This window comes from Mangifera indica, chromosome 4 (assembly GCF_011075055.1).
Source record: "Mangifera indica cultivar Alphonso chromosome 4, CATAS_Mindica_2.1, whole genome shotgun sequence".
Classification (NCBI taxonomy): Eukaryota; Viridiplantae; Streptophyta; class Magnoliopsida; order Sapindales; family Anacardiaceae; genus Mangifera; species Mangifera indica.
The window spans coordinates 21454718-21461200 of record NC_058140.1 but is presented as its reverse complement, the minus strand read 5'-3'; the positions used below and the strand labels follow the sequence as shown (position 1 = coordinate 21461200).

At 36.2% G+C, this 6483-nt stretch overlaps 1 pseudogene; it reads left to right on the top strand.

Annotated features, from left to right (window-relative positions):
* Positions 1-1469: 1469 nt before the first annotated feature.
* On the top strand, positions 1470-3516 carry LOC123213410 (annotated as a pseudogene).
* Positions 3517-6483: the final 2967 nt, after the last annotated feature.

Here is a 6483-nt window from a genome sequence, read left to right as displayed (position 1 = left end):
TTAGCCACAGGGGAAAAAACGTCATAATAATCCAACCCATAAGTCTGAGTGTATCCTTTTGCCACCAAACGCACCTTTAATCGATCAACCTAACCATCTAGACCAACCTTAACAATATAAATCCAACAACACCCAACAGTCGAGTGGCCAAGAGGCAACGAAACTAATTCCTAAGTGTTATTATTATACAAAGCAGTAATTTCTTTAACTATTGTCTGACGTCGCCCGAGATCAGATAAAGCCTCATAAATATTGGTAGGAACTGAAATAGAAGACATTGTGGACACAAAAGCATAATTGGATAAAGATAATCAATGATAACTAAGAAAATTATAAATTGGATGAAAGTTGTGAGTGGACCACATACCTTTATGAATGACAATGGGAAACTGATCATCAAGAGGCGAGACCGTAGCTTACGAGGAATCCGGAGTAGGAAGTGCATCAACAAGAGCTTCAAGAACATTAACCGGAACAATGTCAATACCTATAAGAGGAACATCAACATCATTTTCAAGAGGAGGAGAATCTCTTGCAAGAAAAGGACTGTATGGTACAGGTATAGAATCAAGAAGAGGAGCAATGTAAGGGACATAAAGAACTTTAGTTATAGAGTCGCTTCCTGGTAGAGATGAAGTGAAGAAGGGAGAAGATTAAAAAAATGTAACATCAACAGATATGAAAAATCAATGTGTTGTTGGAGAATAACGCTTATACTCTTTTTGAAGATGCAAGTATTCTAGGAAAATACACTTGATGGACTTGGCAAACAATTTATCTTGATTAGGGGAACAAATATGAATAAAACACATGTAACCACAGACACGTGGAGAAAGAAAGTATAACAACTGATCATGGAATAAAATGGAATGGGTACCTTGTTTTGTAGGACTGAAGAAGACATCCAATTAATTGAGAAACAAGCAGTCAGTTACTAGAGATATTCTTTATACTCAGCACCAGTAAAAGTCAAGATGGTTGAGTGTGTCTTGATTTAGAGTCGAATCCTTCAAACGACATGGTTGAGTCATGAGGTTACACGAACTTGAGAAATTCAAAATTGGCAGTGACCAAACAGGTTTGAAAGATACTCTGGTTGACTAAGTGAAGACTAGAATTTGAACAAGGAGAAAAAAATCCGGAGAGAATAGATTTTTTGACGACGGTGACAGTGAATCTGACAGTGGATGGCAGCGAGGCTCTAGGGTTTTGCTCGCCCACGTTGTTTGAGTCCAATGGTGCCAACAGTGACGTGGCACACTCTCGGGAGAAAGAGATCAGTGAAAGAAGTTGTCGAAAAAACGATCAGCACATGCAGCGTTGAATGGCAACATGCTTCCGAGGGTTTGCCGACGAGAGAGAGAGACGAACTAGCCGGTGTTGTCAGATTTTTGATTCGATATCAAGAGGAGGGCAGTCTGACCTTCGTCGGAAACAGTCAGCGGAATATACACAGTTAAGGTTTCTAATTAACCTAACATTCTGATACCATGTGAAAATATGAATGAATTGAATTTCTTGTATATATTGATAGTCTATAGAACACATCTATATACACTGTTACAATAAACTATAACTGGAATGCAATATCGTAATTTTCTATTTTACAGATTCTAATCCTAATATGGGTTGATTCTCATCCTAATATGGTTTATACAACTCAACAGCTTCCATAATGCCAACTTGCCATCTGGACCTGTGAAATTTGAGGCAATATGTGGTTTTAGTGGTTGATTCTTTTTGAACTTTTTGGTCTGCACATATTCTGGGTATCAACTTTCGGATGTGTTTTTGATATTGATTCTTTACCTTGGGTTCTGGGTTTTAGCTTAGCCCTTTACATTTTCCTACCAAAGAAAATTATTTCACTTTCCTTTGAAAAATTACCATCTCAGGTTAATTTTATTGTGTTCACTTGAAGCTAATTTGACATAGTGCTAATATTGTAATAATTCATCCCATGGTCTCTCAAAATATGCAGGTTGTTCCTGGATTTGGTCATGGAGTCTTGTGTAAGAAAGATCTAAGATACATCTGTTAGAGAGAGTTTGTCTTGAAGCATTTACCTGATGATCCACTATTCCAGTTGGTTGTTACTTCCCCTTTTGCAGATTATAGAGAATAGTGTTCTAGTTAATGATATAAAAGCACTATTACTTTGTTACTAATTTCCATGTGAGCTAACTAGCTTCCACTTTTAACAGGTTTCTAAGCTCTTTTAGGTGGTGCCTCCGATACTTGCGGAACTGGGCTAGGTAAGTTGCTTATCATTTTACTTTGAGCAGAGACTATTTCTTCTACATTGCCATCCTAACCTCTAGAGTATTTCCAAGATTTATTTTTACAGTGCTGAGGGCTTGTGATCATATATTACGATCTCTGTTTTCAATATAGAAGTGTAGAAATAATCTTGAACAGCATGAAAAATCACTGTATATTATCATTTCCCGATAATTTCTAACAATTAATAGATGCCATGCTTGAAAGTACCATGTGATATTTGATAATATACTACTTTCTGAGTTAATGTGGTACCATTTGATAATATACTACTTTCTTACATATTTTTAACTCCCTGTGAGCTTATTCATGGGTAACCGATTGTTATCACATTTCTATAATATATCATCTAGTATCCAACTTTTAAATTCTATTTTGGGTTTCTTTTCATCAAGTAAAAAGTGATATAATGCTCCTAAATCTGGAACTTGATCATGATTGTAGGTTAAAAACCCTTGGCCCAATGTTGATACTCACAGTGGGGTGCTGCTGAATCATTTTGGTTTGACTCAAGCAAGGTACTGCTGTCAATATTCTATTAGAAATTATTATTAAGGTGGTGTTTAGCAATCCTATCACTTAATTGGGAAATGATAATGTTACTTCAAATTCATGGCTGGCAGATATTATACTGTTCTTTTTGGTGTATCAAGGAGTCTTGGAATTTGCTCTCAGGTTTGTTCTGCATGATCTCTTTTTCTGTTAATCATTAACTGTTATACTTAGTTGGTCACTTCATCTATTTTTGCTACAGCTGATACGGGACAGAGCTCTTGGGTTGCCACTTGAGAGGCCAAAGAGTGTTAAACTAGATTGGATTGAAAAAAATTGCAAGAAAGCAGCTTAAAATGAGGGCAAATGGTTTACAAATTAATGCTAGTAATAATTGCTGGAAAAGCTTTTGGTTTTGTAATGGATGGAGGGGCGGTGTACAATTCCCATCTGTATGGGTCGAGTCAAATTTTTTGTATAACAAGAATGTTATTCTGCTCTGGATTTTAAATTTTGTTGAGACAAGTGAATAATTCTTTTGGGACAAGTGAATAAAGCAGTTTTAATGTTTGGAAGTTGAAGGTTTATTGATTGGGCGAGCAGAATATAGTTGTTAGAGTTGAGGCAGGGTGGGGCATTTATGATATGCAGTTGGTGATTCCCGGGTAGTGTTGACTGTTTTCGATTTATTGAATGTTTGTTGCAGCAATAAGCCCTGAATTAATTTTGGTTGCTTCTGTGCCATTGTGCTTGTGCATGAGAATTTTGACAGCATGGGAGAATGGTGTTGCTTCTATTATATAATTTTAACTGATTATTTTCATTCCTTGCCCATAAATATGCGAAAGGGAAATGATAGTAAAATTGAAATTTAACTTTGACAGTTCTTTGTAAACGGAATGCAACACATTGCTCCTTTGCTTTCCAAGGAATTCAAAAATCAGACAATTGTCAAACACTATGTGCCACAAAAGATGTTCTAGTATAAGGCAAACCAACTTGGATGTCCCACCAAAGAAATCCAAAATCCAATCTGGCCAAAACAATACTGTCGTATTAAAAGAATGCTCAGGATAATTCTCATGGTTATGGCCAATTGGAGAGGAGGGACTTCAAAATGCATTAGGAAAGTAGTGGGAAATTCATTCCACAAAATAAATGAAAAAACAAAAATTTATTCATTAGAAAAAGGGCAAATACAGAGAGCATGGCTTCAGAATTGGATAGGTTTGTTAACTGAAGCCTTTTCCTTTTGCTACAATTGTTCGGATCCGGTAAAATGGTTATCAGCTGTGGCAGTGATAACAGGCATCCACACATCAGCCACACCACTGGACCTGTAGGTCTGTTGCTATAGCTGAGGAATGCATCTCATCAACGTCATCCAAAGTTGCTGACAATTTATCCAACATCATCCGGGAGAATAGCAAAACCCACAAAAGATGCATAATTTGTCCCAAAAAGAATTGAAATAGAAAAGATAATCTTTGAAAATGGAAGGAGCTTGTGTTACCTCCAACCCAAGTGCTTCAATGAGAATGCTTCATAAAAATATCTTTCAGAAATTACTAAGCCCATGAAATAATTGAATCCTATTAGCACAACCAAATTCCCTGAATTAAGTGGAAACCTCAAATATGGGCGGAACTAGAGTTTCAGCATCAAAATGATAATCAATTGCAATACAATTAATTCTCATAGCTCTCCTTCGCGTCCATCACTTGAATAAAAAAAAAGGAATGGATTCATAATACGTGAAAGCTAGAATTTTGAGGCACACTTTACATGAGAGCTAAGATTTTGAGGAAATAAGGAAGAGTAAGGTTGGATATTCAAGGGAATTTCCTAACTTTCAATCACATTCTTTTAAGATTATCCTACACAACTTCTAGTAAATTCCCTAAAAGCAAAAACAAGTTTTATCATATTTTAAGAAATCAAACAAATGTCATGTCGTTTGATCATCAGCTCTGCACGCGGGTCCGATAGAAAATTCTCCGACATTAGAAAAGTATATAAACAAACACTAGTCCGGGATTATTGCAAATTTGATGGCAGAGAAGATATTGAAATTCCTTAGAACCAAATTAAAAATACCCATATTTTATTTTGCAAATTCTTCCACCCAGTATCCTACCGACAACTCAATCAGTGAAATTATTTTATACTGATTCATCTATTCTGAAAAAGTTGACTTTGCTTTTGACCATTTTAACGTTCACCAGCTAATTTGATATCCTAATCCTTTGCATTATGATACATGTTGTGTCATGTTCTTGTTAGTTGGATGTCGTTTTAGTAGCCAGGCCTTTAATGCATAGTAATTACTTGCACAAGTTAGGCCTTTAGTTGGACCCCCATTAGCTAAAGCTTAACATTATATCAATCTTGCTTTCAGATGTCTTTTCTGCAAAATTACTGTTCAACGATTGCCAGGTTCTTACCTCTATCCTTAGATGTTTATCTTATGTAGTTGATTCAAGATCTTCTCAACTCTAATTCATTCTTTTTCTACTGTTAAAATTATCCTCACTCTACAATACAGCCTTTTTGTGTCTGCATGGATTCATTTCATTTAGACTGCGTACTTTTTAGTCAATATAGATTCCACTCTCCTCCTGATGCGTATACCCTGCCTGTCTTAGGTTACAAAGTTGGTTTATGAAATGGTTTTTGGACCAAAAAGAGTTTTTGATACAGCTAAACATTCATAAATAATAAATACACAACTACACTATGGCCCTTGCTGAATAAGAAATTATTGTAAGGATTTTTATAAAGTAAAGCCCTATTTAAGAAGAAGACAAAACAAATAATAAGTGAAATAAAAAATTCAGCTATTATCCCAGTCAGAATCCCATACGCCAAAGCAAACAGAAGGCCCAACTACTATTTCCCACCCAAAGTATGCGCCATGTGTTTTCCCTCTATTAACTTTGAAAATACCATTTACCTATCCGTGACCAGTTAAAATTAACGGTTTTAAGGGTAAAATCGTTATTTATCTATATTATTAAAAATAAACTTAAATTTGATTTTATTTTCCCTCCTAAACCCTAAAAACTAACAATTTCCTCCAACCCAAGTTTTAAAAAACTATATTTTTCTCCTAGGGTTTTCAATTTCTGAGTTAGTTTTTCGGTGTCGTTTCTTTCTCTCTGGCGACCTCCAGGCCACTCCTCTTCCTCTCTGATGCGGCCTCCTTCAGGAGGTTATCCTAGAAACTGTCGTCGACGAAGACGAGTTGTCTTCGTCAAAGACTCCTCGACGAAGACTCTTCGTCGATGAGGAGTCTTCGTCTCTGGACGAAGATGATTTGTCTTGGTCTGGACAAAGACGACTCAACGACAGTGCCTAGCATAATCGCAGGAAGGAGGCTGCGCCGGAGAGGAAGAGGAGTCGCCTAAAGGTCATCGGAGAGAAAGAAATAGCGCCGAAAAATTAACTCTGAAAAATTGAAAACCCTGTTTTTTAAAACTTAGGTTGGAGAAAATTTTAGAGGAGAAAATGAGATAAATTTTTTAGGGATTAGGGTTCTGTTAAATTTAACAGCCTATAGGTGGATAAATGGTATTTTCGAAGTTAATAAAGAAAAACTTGATAAAAGCGCATACTTCGGGTGGTAAATAGTGATTTGGCCCAAACAGAATTCCAAAACCCACTGCAATATGTACGCAAGTGTTAGTACCACAATGAGTAGACTAAAGTCTA